Below are 18,753 nucleotides of genomic sequence, written 5' to 3'. Positions count from 1 at the left end.
CCAATCATTAAAAAAATTATTTGTTTGTGCCGACGTTTCGACGTTCGACGTTTGTGCTGAGTTTTAGGGTCTTCATTAAGGGAGCTTGCAGCAGAGATTCTGGCTAAACTCTTGTTAAACTCAGTTTCACCAGGATCTCTGCTGCAAGCTCCCTGAATGAAGAACTAAAACTCAGATTGAAACGTCGGCACGAACAAATAATTTTTTTATTTATTTGTGTTTTTTTGCTGACCCCACCCCTCTCCCCCCTCCCCGACCATCTTATCGACTTATTAATCTAATGTCAACCATCTACACCTCATCACAAAATATTTAACATCATATTTTCACTACAGTCTTAAAATTAATTTATCCAGGTTTCATTTTATTTTTCTATTACAGGCTATTGAAGCAAATCGACCCGTCTTAAAACCACATTTTATTTTAATAAATTTCTAAAATAATGGTATTCTACATAAAAACGTTTATAATCTTATTTTAATCACTTTAACAATTTAACCATTGCCTTATTTGTCATCACACGGTTATTAACAAATTACCTAGCTTTACAAGGTAAGGACTCCGTTATCAAAAATTTTCAGTGCTTAATAAAAAATGTGCCAGTGCAGAATTAATTCACTTGAGGAAACCCGTTATAAGAATGGTCAAGGAAAACTTGTTGAAAGTAGGACAATCATTCTATAAGGTAAGAGTTTGAATCCAAGATTCTGTTTGAATTCCTAACATATAAGGAAATAATCTTAACTTATAATCGTGTTTCTTCTAAGAGACGGGATTTTATTGGATATCTCATGTTTATCTCATCTTAAACATATTTGTGGTTTGTTAATGATGTCAATACAAAAAATAATGAAACTTGGTATAGTAGTCAGATATCTTCCACTAAACGCTACAGTTCATGGTAAGTATATTCAGTCCCATGTGACTATGACACTAAACTCAACCTGCTTGATGCAAAAGAGCAGGGTCTGTCTAATACTCTTTTTCTTTGAGTATTCATATTTGCAGTGTTTTTAGGTTAGGTATAGCAAAGATAATTAATTAAATAGACATGTGATAGGTATCCCATGGCAACCATATCGCTATGGAAGCTAATCATAGAACGAATCGATAGTAGTATCGACTCGTTATAGGATTATAGTATTATAATAAATATATGCACGATTTTTATAATAGACTTTGGTAAAATGAATATTATATTAAATAAATACTACTACTCTAATTATTTTTTTTTATAAATTAAAAATATAAAGATTCGTTTTAAATCGATTTATTAGTTCATTAAGTATATAAATTCCATACATCATTTGTTATAGAGGGTTATAAGGCACTCTGTGGTAATGTACTGTGCTACTAACTCCAAGAATGCGGGTTAGAATACGGCTGTGGCAGATAATGAGCATGATTCTGACCAAATCACTTCCTTGCACAACCATTGGTCTAATCACAGTTTTTTCTTACAAAGTACTCCACTCCTTACTCTTCATTGGGTATTTGTACGATTTAATTTTTTTTTAAGCATTTGTTATTACTGAATCGATTTTATGTATTTATTTTTATATTAATTAGAAAATAATTCATATATCGATTTTTCCTTTATGATCAATTTATGTTGACAAATTTTAGCTCCGAAATATAAAGTAAATGTATGAAAAAAATATTTACTAGTAAAAATATAACTAGTGAATAATATAATTTATTCCAGCGTGAAACGGCTCGAGAACACAAGCTATATCACAATCGAGAAAAGACTATTTACAAAAAGACCGTCGACCCGATCCTTCCAATATTAAACTTAGCCGTAGTCTTGACTTTAACGAATTAAACAAACACACCCAAACCAACATCAGGTTCTTCGTGTTTACAGTCTACCAAGGTTGGGCAGGGTTGAAGACCTCAAGGACAGGGTCTCCGGTAGCCTTCTCCGTTTGTTTACAACTGCTCGGCTGCATCTGGTGTCTGTGGATAGCAATTCCCGACCAAGGAAGATCTCCGGACGCAGTATAAAGTTTTTAGATGTAGTCTTTATTATAGTCTTGGTTTTTTTATCAAGATTATACTATCAGGATTTTTCATGGAGTTCAGTGTCATTATGCACTGTTTATCTGTGATGGAATTTGAGCTAGGCTCTAGTTAGCAAATTTACGCTGTGAAGAAAAAATAGCAAATAACATAACATAGGTAACTATATTATAATATTAATTCCTAGGCAAATAACATAGGTATAATAAGTTATTAAAAGACAAATACAGACCTATTCGATTTCAATGGATGGCGATGGAATAGCAGATGCTCTTGGTATCAATATAGAATCTTTAGTTATTGGGTACGTTCATTTTTTGCAGTAATTGTCAGTTCCAAAGTGGTATAGATGTTTTTTGGTTTTTTATATTGTGTCGTATTACGTCCGATGATATACAACCAGTCACTAGTAATAGAGATAAAAGTGCACTATATGTACAGAAATATATAAATTAAATGATAAATAGAAGACAACATATTTAGCAATAAGTAAAATAACAGCTTAAACACATCCATTCCTCAGATCAATATTTAAATTAAGCACTGGAGACTACGAATTGAGATTAGAAAGGAAAAGCAGAACACATGAAGTCCCCGACGTTTCCTCTCAAGCACTGGTTCTGGAATCCAGTGGATACTGAGAGAGGGCACTAGCCGCAGACCCCCATAATACACTGGATTGGAGAACTTGGCGATTGAATTACTACAGAACTACAATGCAATTATTTACAATAGGTCTCTGGCCACGGCCGTTTCAACCTTCAAGGAGGACTGTAGGGATAGGTGAAGCTAGGTAGGGGATTTGGAGAATGAGTGAGTTTCTCATGGAATGTGGTGAATTTGGATGGAATAAGGTCTGAGGCAAATAAGTTATTAAGAGCATGTTATATGGCACTGCTTATTACATTTTTGCAGTATGGATTGACATAACATTTTCGAACAGACTTTAAAATGAGCAGCCATGATATCTTCTTACCGGCTAAGATGATATTTAGTTGGATGGAACTACTAGTTTATGCAGATGGGCTGCCGTGTAGTGCTGTTGTCAGAAGGAGAAGGGCAATACTGCTGTTGAGAGATTATGAGGGATTTTACTTCTTGTGGCGAGATTTCTAATTTTGGAGAGAAAAAGATTTTTTATGTTAATTCCTAACCAGCTTTTTCTTTATAATGGTTATAAGTCAAACGTTTCTTTTTACAGAAAAAGAAGTCTACTATTTCACCATCTGGTGATCATTTTTACATCTGCTCTAAGCGAAAGGAATGCTCTTACATATAGTATTCAATAATTTCATCAATGCGGAACACTTTTTCCTTATGGGATTTCCAGACAATGACTGTCTTTAAACCTATCTTTTTAATAAATTGCCATTATAGGCATTGATAACCTGTAATTTTAGTCTAGCATCTAGAGAATTTCAATGCTATAACCACTGCTGCATATTATCAGTATGCTAGTTTAGCAAATTGGATATGCTAAAAGTCCATAAAAACTGGATTTATCAAAGTCGTGCGTTGAATGAAAGACCAAGGAAAATGTCCGATACTCGAAACGCCAAAGTTTCTCATTCCAGTCCCTTTTTATTGCTAAAGTTCTAATCTAGTCTGGTTCGTTTAAAAACAGTTTTCATGAAGAAGAGACAACTAAATAAGTTGAAATAGGTAATAATGAATAAAGAATCCGTGAGTATAATTTGATCTGTTTTCAAATTATTTAGAAGACGCTTTGTGACTTGTTTAGATGCATCTAATTCTATTCCGATTAATAATGATGTTGAAGTGTATTTATTAAAATGTAATAACAGTATAAAATCAAAACTTGGATAAAACAATTTTTTTTTAGTAATTTATTTATTGTTATTTCTAACTGTATAAAAATATATACAACAAATAAATTTGCTATTAGATATAAAACAACATGGTGCAAACATGTGGGGAATCTACCCATTGATTGAACTCCAATTCTTAATGACTTGATTTGTGACAAAATAAGGAGTATTATGGATTTTAGACTGTATGCATTGGATACGAGAGCAATTAAAATATCAAAATATATCTGAAACAATTATTGTGAACCAGATTGTATAAATAATTTTTTTTTTAAATAATTTATTTATTGTTATTTACAACTGTATACAAATAAATACAACAAGTAAATTTGCTGTAGGTGACATAGTGACATGATACAAACGTGGAGAATCTATCCACTGATAGAACTCAAATAACATTTCTAGAGCAGAAGATCTCATGGCCTCGAATATTCATTTCAGACGCCTAGGAGGATTATTAGATAATGAAGGAGAAGCCAGGTTAGAAACAAATGGATTTGGGTGGTTGAGAAGTTTATCATGGAAGGAATGGTATCTGGATCTGGCCAAATCGGCAATAAATGAGACATTGAGGTTCTGATGGATGACTTGGTTTGTGACTAAGTAAGGAGCATTAAGGATTTTACGGAGGATTTCGGACTGTAAGGATTGAATTCGGAAGGAATTTGATGGTTTAGTGGAGCACCTAAGCTCAAATCCTTATGTCCAGATAGGCCTTATTATAATTGTGTAGATCAGTCTTTTGTAATGGATTGGAAGCTTAGAACGTTTGTCTAGTAAATGATGTAATAGTCGGAAAAGACGAGCAGTTTCTTATCTTTTCAATCTTTTATGTGGATTCCATGTCAGTCGTTTGTCCAGATGTAGTTCTAAGTAACGGATCTGTCCGACAGAAATAAGTGGGGTATTATTAAAGGATACTGTGGGGCAGGATGATAAAACAAACAAGATAAAACGGACAGAATAAAGCCTGAAACAAATGGGATATTATTATGAATGTTACACGGCATTGTTGGATACCTAGTATGGATTGACATAGCACTGACTATTGTCTGATCGATTTGGTACATATGTTTGAAGAGCAGCCAACATATCTTCGAGCCGGCTAAAATAATACTCGTTTACTAATTTATCCAGATGGGCTACCAGGTTGCTGTGGCTATAAAGAACGGGTATTGCTGCTGTAGAGAGATTATGAGGTATTAGACTCCTTGTTGTGAAATATTTCCATTTTGGTTAGAAAAATATTTTTTATGTTAACTCCTAACCAGTTTTTTTAAATATGATTATCATGCAGAGGCCTTAGGCTTAGGGCAGCCTAAGGGAAATGAATGCTTTTGGAAATAGTATTAAATAATTTCAACAGGGCGGAACAATTTTTCCTTATGGGATTTACAGACAACGGCTGTCTTTAAACCTGTCTCCGCTAATAAATTGTCATTCATAACCTGTAATTTTATGTCTAGCATCCTTACCCAATAGCGTAGTAAATTATAGACATTCAATGCCATACCGCTGCTACATGTAAACAGTATGTTAATTTACCAAATTGGACATGCTAAACGTCCATCAAAACTGGATTTATCAAAGTCGTACGTTGAAAGGAAGACCAAGAAAAATCTCTGATATTCGATGAATCAAAGTTTTTTTTTCGGCCAAGACTCCCATTGGAGTCCTATACTGCCTAACCATGGTTGGGGTCAAAGTTCTTCATTTTGTGGGACCGCCACTCAATGAATAAAGTCAACGTCCCAGGCCGGATTCGAACCGGCACCGCCAATAGACATCAAATTGGTAAGACTGTGTCTTAACCACTGAGCTATGGGAGGCCCGAACCAAAGTTTAACTTTATTCCTAAAGTTATAATTATTCTGCATATGTTGCACTTTGAACCAGTTTCCACTAAGAAGCGACACTTCATAACTGGAAATAGACATTCAGTCATACCTTACTAAAATACGAAGAGCTAATCATAGAATATTAGACAAAGAATAGTGAATATAATTGTGATTGGCTTTCAAATCATTCAGACGGCATTTCTGAGTGGTTTAGATGCATCTCATTCAATTCCGATTAATAATGATGTAGAAGTGTATTTAAGTAGCTACTATAAAGTAATATTAATATAAAATCAAAACCGGAATAAAATAATAATAATAATAAGCTTGCTATAGCGCAGTTGTTCTTTATATCTTAATCACCTTAAACAATTATAAATAAAATGCGTTTTAAAATGGCCTTCTCATGCCAGTCATTACGGTTTTTTTTTTTTTTTTTGTTATTTTTACTCTTCTTTTAAAATGTTTTTTCATTGTTATTGTTTGTATACTATTGCTTAGAGATTCATGATGTACAAAACCTTTTTCGAATTCATTTTGATATTTATTGCGAGAACCTGAGATAAAGACATGAAAGCAACTGAATGAAGGATATCTCAACAGATAGGTTCTTTTATATTACGAGTGTCCAGTGCTCTTATGGTGTAGGAATACTTTTTATTTTAATTATAATTTAATTTTCTTTTTAATCTTCGTGCCATATGCACTTTGAGAAAAATTAAACACATGGTGAAATATAAAACGGTACAAAACTCTAAAATTTTGTACAACTCAAAGAAATTTCGATAGTTTCATGAAAAATATTTCATTGTACATTCATGAATTTTGTCACAAATACCCATTTATATGAATTTTGGATATTCCATAGGAAAAATTACAGGTAATAGTTCACTTTTTGTAATTCCCTTAATTTCTCTTTCATTTGTTGTTATTTTATTGGTTCTTGTTTTTCACAAATAAATATTCATAAATCACAATTGGATCGGATGCATTGTAATATAGAACGTTCATCATTATGGAAATCAATTGCCCCCATTCTGCCCAGAAAACTAAAAATCATGTTGAAAAATGGAATCAACTGTTTGCCGAAGACTTGTTAGCTGGGAGTCACTTTCGAGAACACTGGAGAATTTGGGTTCCAAGAACATTCATATCTCCGGGAAGGAACGAAAAAGGTTTTGAATGGGAAGTCAAAGAAGACATTTTACAAAACGTACTGATTGGTGCCCTAGAAGACTTCATGTGTAATGGCAACGCTGCTGAATTCTTCAACTTCTTGTCTGCTAACGCTCCACCGCCATCAGTATGTGGCAAAGTATTCAAGATGGGTGAACCGTCTTACAACTGCCGAGATTGTTCCACTGACGTCACCTGTGTTTTATGCGTCAACTGTTTCCAACAATCAATCCACCGCTACCACAAGTACAAGATGGGGACCTCGATGGGCGGCGGGTGCTGCGACTGCGGTGACGTGGAAGCCTGGAAGTGCGACCCCTTCTGTGACAGCCATATTGAAGGTTTCAAAGTAAAGGACGAAAATACCCCAGAATTTCCCGAAGACCTTGTAAAACGTACTGAGTGTGTTTTCAATGCTGTCCTACAGTACTGTAGTGATATTTTGACTTTGGATTACTACCCAGGTTTGCCCAGAAATTTAAGACTTCGAGAGGAAGAAGACCCCGAAGTCGATTTAGAGCAATATTGCACGTTACTTTATGACCATGAATCGTACACATTCGAGGAGGTAGCAAGTACATTAGCAACCGTTCTCAGCTGTTCTCATAAATCCGCCCTCGAATATGTCACTTGCATCGATAGAGACGGAAGGACTATCGTGAAATGTTCAAACTTTCACTATTGTAATGAACTGAAACAGAATATTGAGAAGATCACTTCAAGGCACGGCAGTAGACCTTTGGAAGTTGTTGTAGTCCAATCACAGGTTGTGGCACATCAGATGTTCGCGCTGCACCTCTTAAACTGGTTGTTAAAATTAATCAATCTTTCTAAAAGATTTAGAAAAATTTTCACTACAACAGCGCTAAACCTTGATCCACCGTCGGAGGCAAATGAAGATTCAACGAAGGGCAGTACCTATGAGAAAATGCATCCTTCATTTGTTGAAGGCATTCTTTTACAAGATTCGTTTTTATGGAAGATGGCTCGGTTACATTGGCATCGACTTTTCATTGCTGGTTTTTTTATGGAATACGAAAATAAGAAGGCATTTGCAAAAGTTTTCACTCGGCATTACAGCGCTATTTTGAAAAATTTTATAAGAGAAGATCACGATTATTCATTCTCATTTGCCTCCCTTTCGATTCAAATATTCACTGTTCCAACTTTAGCCTTTCATCTAATAGCCCATGAAGACGTCTTGTTCAAACTTTTAAATACATTCGTGGCTGAATGCTCCAGAAAGCGCAATGATTTAGGAAGACTTGAGTTCAGTAGAAGCTCATCCTTAGGATCTTTCAGAAGAGCCATGAACATCTTACAAGACCTGAGATACCTGTTGCATTGCCCGCCTTGCAGTTGGACTTCTGAGCTTAGGCGAGGCTTCCTCAAGGGCATTAATATGATTTTGAACCTTTTAAATTATATGCAGGAGATGAATCCAGTAAGGAGGCAAGTTGACCAACATTTGGAATATGAACCCGAATGGGAGACTGCTTTCACCCTTCAAACGAAGCTTTCATCGGTCATAACCTTGATACATAAATGGTGTTCTACGGATCAAATTGTCTTCATGAAAGTGTATCGGCAAACATTGAAGAAACTATTTGAGAATTGTCATGTCCAATACAGAAACATTGAAGAAGTTAAAGCAGTAGGAAATTATAAAGCAACTTGTTATAATTATGATGTTTCGACGCAGCCAGTATCCATTCATTTGCCCTTATCTCGATTTTTGGCTGGTTTGTTTCTACTTTTAGAAAAATTCGGCTTTCTTTTCTATTCAGACGAATTCATTGCACTCACAAAACCGACGCCAAAACAAATTATCGAAGCTGTGATCAGGACACAAGTTATGATAGCGCAAGTCCAAGCGGGTATGTGGAGAAAAAACGGTTATTCCTTGTCTAATCAGATATATTATTATCATAGCGTCAAGTGCAGAAAGGAAATGCAAGACAAGGATATAGTCATATTGCAATTCGGAGCATCTCTCATAGAAAGTAATGAATTCATCATTCATCTTTTGAATAAATTCAAACTAATAAATTGGGCTAACCCTGACTTCGAAACCACAATATTCAATACAAGCCCGACGGAATATTTGAAAACTTCACCAAAGATAGTTGAGGAATTTTTATCTCTGTTAATTTCGATAATTTCTGAACGTTACGTCCCAGGAGTGGGGAAAGTAACAGAAAACGAATGCCTCAAAAATGAAATAATCCACCAACTCTTTATACGACCCTTGTCCCATTCTGAACTGAACAAATCTCTTCCTGACGATGTCAATCCTAAAGGAACCACAGTGGAGGAGCTTATTGATGAAGTGGCATATTTCAGTAAACCTGCACAGAGTTCTTCAAAAGGTGTTTATAAAGTGAAACAGGAATTCGTGGACAAATATAATGTATTTTTCCATCATTATAGTAAAGAAGACATGTCTAAATCAGAAGAAGAGCAAAGGAAACAGAGAAAAGTTACAAATGGTTACGAATGTTGTCTTCCGCCAATACTGCCATCATTCACGGCATCTTTGGAAAATGTGCTAAACCTATTACAATGCGATCTCATGTTGTACATTATAAAACTAGTTGTTGAAAGAACATTGGACATCAGTTCGAGGAGCACCACTGAAGGTCAGTTACATGCAGTACTGCATCTCATTGGCTACGGCTTACAGGAACAAGAACGCAATTCCGTAAACACTGACTACTCAACGAGGGTCATACAGTGCGGTATAAAGGACTTATTGGAAACATTATACAGCAGTCCGCGCGTCGAAGCTCACAAAGACCTCATGCGGTGGATACTCGATAAACTCACTGCAACCGCGTCCCCGCAACAACAGATTGGTGATGGGAGTTATGTTGCCCCTGCACCGGTTTTAAAGGAAAATGACGATCTAAAAATAGAAAAAAGTAACCGAGCAAAGCTAGCAGCGGAAAAAAAAGCTGCAATTTTAGCGCAGATGGCTTCACTTCAGCAGAGTTTCATGAAAGAGAATGCAGCTTTATTTCAAGCTGATTTATTTCCAATTGATGTAGAGAATGAAAGTACTGCTTTTCAAAATTCCGATTTGAGTCCATTAGAACGGGACTTCACTATTGCATTAGGAAGTGAGCAATCAACTATTTTGGTTAATGACGAAAAGATCACCTGCATTCTATGTCAAGATGATCAAGCGATCACATCCGACGGTCCGGCCCTCATCCACGCTGCCTATCTTCAGAGCTCAGCCACTCTAGTCAGGGAGAGAGATAGGGTAATTGGTTGTAGTATAGTATTGGGTTTCAACGTAGGACCAGCTGTACATTTAAGCACTTGTGGCCATACAATGCATATTTCGTGCTGGAAGAAATATATTAATACCATTATTGCTAAACAAAACCGAAGACCGTACCGATTGCTCAAGCAGCCAACTGCATTCGATATAGAAAAGAACGAGTACTTGTGTCCACTATGCGAACGCTTGAGCAACACTGTTTTACCTCTTTTGCCACAATTATCTTTCTTTTGTCCCTTCAGGAGCAACAGTGTACTAGAAATGTCGTATAATGATTGGTACAATATTACACTAATAGTTATGGGACAGAACGGTATGACGTATGAAGAAATAACTTCCAATTACCAGACAGGAAATAACATCCAAAATGAACAAATAACTGCCATGGAAACTGAAACAATTGATTCTTTACCGTATCTTACACGTGAAGCAATTAATGCTGAAGAAACCATGAGTCAATTAACAATTAGTAGCTCTGAGGTGACCCAAGAAGGGACTAGAAGAATGTCACAAGGCTCAATGGAAGTTGTAAATCTTTTTATTGAAGCATGTAGTAAACATGATTGCAGTGAAAAGTCCTTCTCTTCGGATGAAAGATGTTTCAGAACTTGGAGGATATGCGCGTATACAATTCACTCGATTGAATGGCTGCTTCGTCACACTAACAGATCACTTCTTGGCGATTTCACACTTAGAGAGAAAGAAGGTTTGGGTAATTTGATCCGTCTGTCAGGGGCTGCATCATTCATGATCGGGGAATTAGATTTGACTAAGAAGATCTCTATGCAACTTCTTAACATGCTCTTCAATGACAATGGAGAAGAATCAATCCTGGAATGGGACAGTTTAGGAATATTGATACCTCTAACCGTATCCATGCCAAGCATCTACTGCAGGGACCTCTCGCCAATACCTCTAGGAAGGACGGTAGAGAAGCACTGTTTTAAAACTGCCTTCTTGTTGCACATTGCCCAGATCATAATTTGTACTGACTTGAGCAGGTGGGTCTTTCTGCCAAATGGTGACCTGACCTGTGAAGACACTGAATGCTTGGCCGAGATTATCCGAGTACTCAAAGACTGTCAGGGAGTGAACACAATCAAAATATGGGATATCATAAAAAGTTCATCATTAAACTTTCTAAGATGCAGCACGATATTTTTTCATTTCCTTACCGATGTCCCGGCTCCGAAATCGTTAAAAGAGATCGAGGGAGACACATATGAAAGTATTATGAATTATTTGGGAATGACTTCTAGCTGTAGGAAGCTTTTAGCTGAGCCAGCGATATTGTCTATATTTCAGAGATGGGCGAAACATCGTGAATGTGTGAATGTATGGAATCAGGTAGCTGAATGTGATATGATGGCTATGAACCATCTGATGCCCTTGCCACAGGACTACAGTGAGATAATAAACGCTGCATGTTCATTCGTCTGTCCTAACAGCGATAATGAAGACGTGCGTAGTCCGACTTTGTGCCTCCTCTGTGGCAAGATGCTCTGCTCCGAGACTTACTGTTGCCAGCAGGAACTGAACCGGATGCTGGTGGGATCTTGTACGTACCACGCGCAGGAGTGCGGCTCTGGGGTGGGGATCTTCCTGAGGATCCGCGATTGCGAGGTGCTTTTGCTAGCGGACATAGACAAAGGTTGCTTCATGGCTGCGCCTTACATCGACGAGTACGGTGAAACCGACCAGGGTCTTAAGCGAGGGAACCCAATGCATTTCTGCAAAGAGCTGTATCGTGAACTAGAAGTGCTTTGGCTCTCTCACGGTGTTCAGGAACATATTGCCAGGTCTATTGAGCAAAACCTCAACATAATACACACGCAATGGCACCATTTCTAAAATAATATGTTTTATATTGTTTCATTTGTCATTAATAAATTAACGATATTTACATGTGATTTTTTGATTATTTTTATTTTGTCATATTTTATCAGAAAAATGAAAATATTACGTATGATAAAAACGTTATCTACCTTTGAAGAGAGAGCAACTTATCTTTTTCTTTTTCTGTTAGATGGAACGAAATTAGAATAAAAAATATTATGATACCGAATTCCCTTCGGTAACAAAATATCTAAGGACAAGAAGAGATCAGGGTTCAGTCGAAGGTTATAACTTTCAAGACTACGACTTAAAACTTTAACTAACTTGATGTTTAGGATTCTTGTAATATGGACATCATCTGGCCTTTAACTACAAACTTGCGTTTATTATGTGTCCTTGAGAGACCCAAACACAGTCTCTGATAAAACAGTTCTCTAAAGTTTTAATGATTGAGTCAACATTGATCCCCAAAACACACCAAACTTATACACGTTATCGCAGAGCCGGAAATGAAAAAAAAAATAGTAAGGGCGGCTTAGAACGGACTCGACTTATATGTTTCAACAAATTAAAATATTTTCTTTGAGGGGAAGATGATAGGGAGAGGGGGGCAGATGATCGGTAATAAAAACAAGTGAAACTTATTTTATTTGTGCCGATATTTCGACCTAAATCTCAAGCTTTCGTTAGGCTTGACAAAATAAAAAAAAGATAAACGATTGAACAATTGATCGAAACATGGTTTATTCGTGTGTAGGAAGTGCGAAAAATAATGGAGAGCCCCCAAAAATAAATGGGTGGATACCAAATGTAAGACTTCCATAGATATGCTAAAGAATAACAAACCTTGAAATAGCAAAAACTTTGAAATAAATTATAGGTTGTAGCCATAGAACTAGTGGAAAATCCCTCCCAATAAACCAGCTTTAACGACCGGACGGTCAAAATCCCGTCTCTAAGTTCTAGATTAATATCATGGCTATTAATTCCAGAAATAAATAAGCATGATTTGAATAATAATCTCGTAGTAATCATATCTTATTATATTATTTGACTAATAATAAGTATTATAGACAACAGCAGCAAGAATCTTTTCATCGTTAAAAAAAAATATATATACATATAAATATGCTGAGCCATCATAAGTATTTTTCAGGTAGGTTAGATTTTAAATAATTTATGTTGTGGTTAGAAGTTTAAGTGTCATTTATGTCAGGATAATTCCATCTTTAAAGGGTTATTAAGAAATATAAAACTTCACCATTATTGTGATAATAAGAATTGAAATATTTTAAGGATATACATTTATTTCCTCAATTACTTAAACTTAAAGGTTATCATGGTAGTTTATTATTTATATTTTTTAGTGATTATAGTGATAGACAATAATTTTTTTTTACTAATAATAAATTTAAAAAAAAGAAAATATGACCAAAAATCTTTACTCCTATTATATAAAAGGCAGAATCCAAAACAATTACCCATGATAGTAAATTTGTAAGAAATGTAAAAGTGAGGTAATGGAAAAATAAAATGTGAGGAAATTCTGTATAAACTAAAATATTTGTGCTAAGACCAGATATGATTAATAAATTATATAAGACAAAACCTAAAAATTAAAGACCACAAGGAAAAGCATAGGTCACTTGATTTTTTTAATGAGTTAAATGGTTTCTAATTGACTTTAGTAATAATAATAATAGTGAAGGCCTAACGAACCTGAAGGTTCGATGCCGATACCATGGCCATATGTCAAAAATATTATATTGTTTTTTAGTTGAAACTAACGATAGAACTAATTAGATATCAGTTTTAGCTATGGCCTAACACTTTCTAACTAAATGTTAGCTACTGATTTCAGATCATAGATAATTTAGTTCTAAGAGTTAACAATGAGCAAACAGCTAACAACTAACCGCTTAGTTTTTATTTCCAATGCAACCACAATTAATGTAGCTTTAGTTTTTATTTGTTAATTATAGCAAACTTTTGTCCAACTCTGGTCCACATGATTCAGTCTTTTTGAGACACAACTGTCAAGAAACAGATACATCATAATTTATCTTTCGAGACATCTAATATAAAATGAAGCTTTCTATTTGTTAATAAGAAAGTATTGATTTAATGTCATCCATCATATTCCATCTTAATATTTGTCCGACGATGTTTATTTTTACATTTGTTTCAATTCGTATTCCAACTTCTATTTGTTAGATCCACATTATATACATGTGAAATATAAAGTCTATCTATCCACATATGAAAAGGTGTAACTAAAAAAATATTATGTGATGATCTCATATATATAGGTTCAACTTTAATCAAAATCTCATTTCTAACACTTTTTTGATAGGACAAAATTTATGTTTTGAACTGGATAAGCTTTAGTTGTATAATTTTGGTTTATCGAAAATCTTCTACTTTTGAGATATATTAACTTCCAGTAGAAAACACTTGAAATATATCAATTAAATAAAGTTAAATCTTTTAGATGTTTCATTTAATCGAAATATTCAACCAAATAAATTAATACATAATTTACAAATTTTAAAATATAGTCCTTGATTTAAACTATAAGTCTGATATATACAAATAATCCGTCTAAGCAAGCCGTTTTATTAGTAAGTATTACAATATGTCTCTCAGAGCCCGAAGTCAAAATACGGGTAAAAAAATATATTTTTTTTAATATTCGGCTTGTGAATCCATTCTAGACATATACTTTTATTTTTGTTCTCAAAAAGTGAGTGGGTTGTGACTTGCAGTTTTTCCCTGTGGACATATAAGAACTTATATGGTCTTAATTTTTCATAGTACAAGCGCCAAAGAGAGGAAAAAGATATTTCATCCCAGTTTTTTATTACTTATTATTTATTTAATGATAATATATATAATTACTAGTCAAAATAGATGAGTATACTAAGTATAGTCAGGTGTATTAAAAACTGGTGGCTGTTTCTAAACGTTAAAAAAAAAAATCATTCGGAGCTCCATGACGTTAATACTATCTACAGTACTAGGGAATCTAATTGAACGTAATTTAAAATAGAGTAAATTTGCCAAAATATGAGCCCTAACAGAGCTATTTATGTTAAATAATTTCCGAGATTTGAAAAAAAATTTTAATTAATTAAATTAAATTAAAAATGTACGGTTAAATTATTAGTTTGTCCGAACAACTTCAAATCAACATTTTATTAATTTATTTTGGAAAATATAAAGACTAAAACCACATCAAAGATTAACGTCATAAACTATTTTACAGCGCATTAAACAAGCTTTAATTAGTCTGCTAATACACATTTATACGTCGCACGTTTACGATTCATGAAATAAAAATTTACCACAATAAATTTACTATTTTTGACTGATTTTTCAGTACTTGTCTCATGAAATGCTGCTTTTCATAAAACTGTATCTCTGGAATTAAGGATGTTATTTAAGGTTTTGTAGTTTTGGTGGTAGTTGTAACGATATGGAGAAAAATGAAAAAGTATTTTCTTTAAAAAATTGGGGTGAAATAAATGACTTTCTTCCACTGGGCTACTATCATTCGAAATGATCTTGGTTTATTGATTTTATGTATTTTCATAAAGTCTAATATTCTATTAGATTTAATTTAATGACTCCCATGTTTATATTTAATCATATTCAACTTAGGTATCTGTTTGTTCCTGTACTGCATATGTATGATTCATTGAATCTATTTGCGTCAATAGCCCAGGTCATAAGTCAGAATACATTGACATTAAACCTCTTCGATAGGTGTGTATTGTTTATCATAAACTCAGCTATAATAGATAGGTAACTTGATAATTTTTATTGTACATATACGTCCTCTAAAATAACGGAAAAAAAAGTTATATCTATGTTTTGTTTTACATAGTTGTACATTGTTTGGCCTCCCTTTAATTGGTGCCACTACCTGTAGGCAAGTAGTTGACCAAGCCTCTTTATTTTTTGGCATTAGTACTGCCATCATTATCATAACGCACATTTATTTTTTAATTAGTAATACGATGTAATAATACAAATATAAATATAATTAAAATGTTTTGTCGGAGAACATAACCTAAATCCTAATCTAAACGATTCTTCAAAGTCTCTTGGAATTATTTTTCTCGTTTATTAAATTTCATAAGGTAATTATACAGAACAGTAACTGCTTAAATTTTAATAATATTAATTAAAGTTTTAATTGTTCTTAAGGACCCCACCAAATCACATTTACCCTTCGTCGTAAACCCATGACTACTTGCCCTACAGTATCCTTTAATAATATCCCACTTATTCCTGTCGAACAGATACATTACTTAGGACTACATCTGGCCAACTGAGATGTAATCCTCATACAAGACTAAAAAGACAAGAAAATGCTCGTCGATTCCGACTATTACAACATTTACTAGACAAACGGTCTAAATTGCCAATTAATTACAAATGACTGATCTACTTGACGGAGTTGAGCTTTGGGGCTCCACTAAACTATCAAATTCCTCCCGAATCCAACCCTTACAGTCCAAAATCCTTAATACTCCTTACTTTGTCACAAATAAAGTCATCCATCAGGACCTCAATGTTCCATATGTTGCCGATTTGGCCAGAACCAGATACCGTTCCTTCCATAACAAACTTCTCAACCACCCAAATCCACTTGTTTCTAACCTGGCTTCTCCTTCATTACCTAATAATCCTCCTAGGCGTCTGAAAAGAAGATGGCCTCGTCTTCTCCTCTAGAAATGTTATTGTGGTTCTATCAATGGATAGATTCTCCAATAACATTTATGTTTGTATCATGTCACTATCTCACCTACAGCAAATTTACTTATTGTATATATTTTTAGACAGTTGTAAATAACAATAAATAAATTATTAAAAAAAAAATTTCTTAAGTGATTTTTCTCTGTCTATAATTATTTATATTCATTTAATCATTAAAGCTTTATAATATACTCTGCTTATATTGAAAATATGAGAAAGCTTGAAAATAATAAAGATGTAGACAATATTAGAGAACTAAATAAAAAAATTAAAATTTGTGAATTCTCACATTAAAATGAGAATATATTGTATTATTGGAGCTGGTAGAGTCGGATAAAGATTTCCAAGGTCTCTGTGCCAACCGAAAAAAAATTGTATTAATTAAGAGATGTATGTAAATTGTATTAAAGTAAAAAATATGTTCAAAATTTATGACTGAAGAAAATTGTTACTTTCTCGTGGATGAGCGTACGCCGAATCCCATTCCATACAACAAATCGACTAAGTAATGTTTAAATGAAAGACAACAATGCGGAGTATCTCCTGTTTATGTGAAATTAGTTATTTATTTAATTTTTTTTTGTAATATCTGATCAACAAAATAAAGAGCTCGAAACGTATAAAAAAAATTCGTGGTGTAACGATTTCAGAGAGGGCGACCATGAAATGACACTAATTAAATTAAGAGTTAATTTATTAAGTAAAACCCCGCAATTTTTTTCTCTTTGCCTCGCAAAAAAATTTTCACATGTTTTTTTATCTGGTATGGTACCAGCCAAAAACAGAATAAATTAAATTGGTTTGATTTAGACAAGTTTATGAAGAATTGATGAAATATATAGATAGTGAGCTTGTTATATAAACAGTTGTATTCGATATTGATATGTATATTTGTACTGTTAATTGTCAACAAATAGCACTATTAATTTTGCTTAGTGAACTATCTTGTGTTCCCACTGATATAATCACAGGGATCTAATTCTTGAAATTATTTGGTTTTTCTATTCTCTCTCATATGATTCTATAAATCTGAAGATATTTATAGCTGAGCACATCATCCCCAGATTGCTTAATTAAGCATGTTGTGGGTCGAGAAACTTGATTTTCCCACTCTGAGGCTCCTTAAGTCCCCAATTAAGGAGAAATTAGGATTTAAAGAAACTATAACATATTAGTAAAAATTAAAGCTGTACCACTACAACCCATCTACTGTTACTAGACCAACGTTTGTTCTAGGAGGTGATTAATTCGCGTTCGACCTCCGGATTTTTACCAACTAAGGGTACTTAGGTGGACCCCGGACGGCTCCTGAACCCTCAGTGGTGACTCACGGGTACGGTGAAACAGAAAATAATTATCTGCCACAGCCGAATTCGAACCCGACTCCTTGAATCTAGCAGCACAGTGCCTTACCAATGAGCTACCCACTCCAACATAGCAAGTTAGTAAACAACTTAAATAGTCGCAGAGAGCTTAGTTGAGAACGTATCGTTTCTAAAGTAGACATGTGCCTTATCTAATTGCTTTAAAACATACCTTTTTTATTTGGTTATTCATGATCGTTACCTGGGCATATTCTAGATTTACTTTACGATCAACGATACATTTCTTTTTGCCTACTGCCTAAAGCAATCAAAAGTTAAATGCGAGTTTTGAAGGATATTTGGGACACAAACAAGATATTGTTTTTAAAAAACCAAGGTTCCAAAAAAGGATCTCATTAGCGAGAGAACTAAACCACATTTTTATTATTGACAATTAAAAGTTAGCGGAAAAGTATACATTGTGTGACAGGATAGGAGATTGACAGACGTAAAAGTGATTAGCGTGTCTGATGAATAGTTTTTATCATAGTAGTTTAAATGGTTGAGACTAGACGAACTATAATAACCATCAATATTGAATGATTTATCAAGGTTATAATAATTAATAAAATTAATTATTGCTGGAGTCCTTAGAATTATAATTCCTTTTATTTTATTTTATTTTTTTATATATTTTATTT

General features: G+C 34.1%; 1 long non-coding RNA gene across 1 annotated transcript in view; it reads left to right on the top strand.

Moving 5' to 3' along the window:
• The first annotated feature begins 481 nt into the window (after window positions 1-481).
• The window catches only part of LOC136795834 (uncharacterized), a 32,280-nt gene continuing 14,008 nt past the window's right edge, over window positions 482-18,753 (top strand). The window contains exon 1 of the long non-coding RNA XR_010843524.1: window positions 482-685. This is a non-coding gene — a long non-coding RNA (uncharacterized lncRNA). The remainder of the gene's footprint in view (window positions 686-18,753) is intronic.

This window comes from Halyomorpha halys, unplaced genomic scaffold, assembly GCF_000696795.3.
Source record: "Halyomorpha halys isolate HHAL.00 unplaced genomic scaffold, Hhal_1.1 Scaffold1034.1, whole genome shotgun sequence".
In the NCBI taxonomy this organism is placed as follows: domain Eukaryota; kingdom Metazoa; phylum Arthropoda; class Insecta; order Hemiptera; family Pentatomidae; genus Halyomorpha; species Halyomorpha halys.
Note: the sequence above shows the minus strand (reverse complement) of the source record. Positions and strands in the feature narration are given on the sequence as shown.